Raw genomic sequence first — 1,634 nt, 5'->3', positions numbered from 1 at the left:
ATACTAACGCATATATATGGAATTTAGGAAGATGGTAATGATAACCCTGTATGCGAGAGAGCAAAAGAGACACAGATGTATAGAACAGTCTTTTGGACTCTGTGGGAGAGAGAGAGAGTGGGATGATTTGGGAGAATGGCCTTGAAACATGTGTAATATATAAGAAATGAATCACCAGTTCAGGTTCGATGCAGGATACAGGATGCTTGGGGCTGGTGCACTGGGATGACCCAGAGGTATGGTATGGGGAAGGAGGTGGGAGGCGGGTTCAGGAAGGGGGACATGTGTATACCCGTGGCAGATTTATATTGATGTATGGCAAAACCAATACAATATTGTAAAGTAAAAATAAATAAATAAAGCAAAAAAAGTAAAAAATAAAAACACAATAAAACTGTAAAAAAAATTTAAAATTTAAAAATTTAAAAAAAAAAAGTGAAGAAAGGAGACGGGCCCCTGTCAGGAGGAGTGCACAAAATTGCCCTTTAGTCATTGCAGCATGACAGCTCCTGTTAACCAGCCTTGAGATTCTCACGAGTTCCACCTCAATACCAAGCGCCTGTATCTGGCAGAGCCGATGGGAGATCAAAAGACAATCCTTCCCAGCTGCTGGTATAATCAAGGGTTTTTGCAGGACCTTTGAGCACCCACTGAGAGAGTGAGGAGCCAGATTATGGCACAGACCAGGACGCTGAAATGGATTAATAAGCAAGTTAGTGATTTGGCCCGTGACCCTCTAGCACATGCAGGTCGATTTGGAGATGATACATTTCATTGGCAAGCCACAATTATGGGACCTAATGACAGCCATTTCAAGGTGGTGTATTTTTGACAATTCATTTTCCTTCAGACTACCCTTTCAAACCACCTAAGGTTGCATTTACAACAATAATCTATCATACAAATATTAACATTAATGGCAGCATTTGTCTTGATATTCTAAAATCACAATGGTCTCCTGCTTTAACTATTTCTAAAGTTTTTTATCCATTTGTTCACTGCTATGTGATTCAAACCCAGATGACACCCTAGTGCCAGAGATTGCACAGATCTATAAAACAGAGATAAGTACAACAAAATATCTCAGGAATGGAGTCAGCAGTATGCCATGTGATTCTACCTTAAAGTCAGAATAACCTGCATTATAGCTGTAATAAACTTATAAATTACTATTCCTTTTATTTACTTATTTTTTTCTTATCTGGCTGCTCCCCTTTTGGACCTCATCTTTTTTTATTTTATTTTTTGTCTACCTCCTCCAGTCATTCACATGCTAATCTGAGAAGACTTAAGTTCTTCCAGCTTTGGACAACAACTGCTTTTAGAAACTAAAGCAGTTACAAGAGAACGGTTGCCCAAGATTCAGAATTTTAATTTTTTTTTATTTTTATGTTTTGGTGTTGATTCTTTTAAAAAAAATTATTTATTTTAGTTGGAGGCTAATTACTTTACAATATTGTAGTGGGTTTTGCCATACATTGATATGAATCAGCCATGGGTTTACATGGGTTCCCCATCCTGAACCTCCCCTCCCACCTCCCTCACATCCAATCCCTCTGGGTCATCCCAGTGCACCAGCCCCGAGCATCCTGTCTCATACATGGAACCTGGACTGGCGATCCATTTCACATATG

At 39.1% G+C, this 1,634-nt stretch overlaps 1 pseudogene; it reads left to right on the top strand.

Moving 5' to 3' along the window:
* The first annotated feature begins 210 nt into the window (after positions 1–210).
* LOC112445017 (ubiquitin-conjugating enzyme E2 D3-like) lies at positions 211–1,114 on the top strand (annotated as a pseudogene).
* The last annotated feature ends 520 nt before the right edge of the window (positions 1,115–1,634 follow it).

Source organism: Bos taurus, chromosome X, assembly GCF_002263795.3.
Source record: "Bos taurus isolate L1 Dominette 01449 registration number 42190680 breed Hereford chromosome X, ARS-UCD2.0, whole genome shotgun sequence".
NCBI lineage: Eukaryota > Metazoa > Chordata > Mammalia > Artiodactyla > Bovidae > Bos > Bos taurus.
The sequence above is the reverse complement of the archived record's forward strand: the minus strand, read 5'-3'. Positions and strand labels throughout refer to the sequence as shown.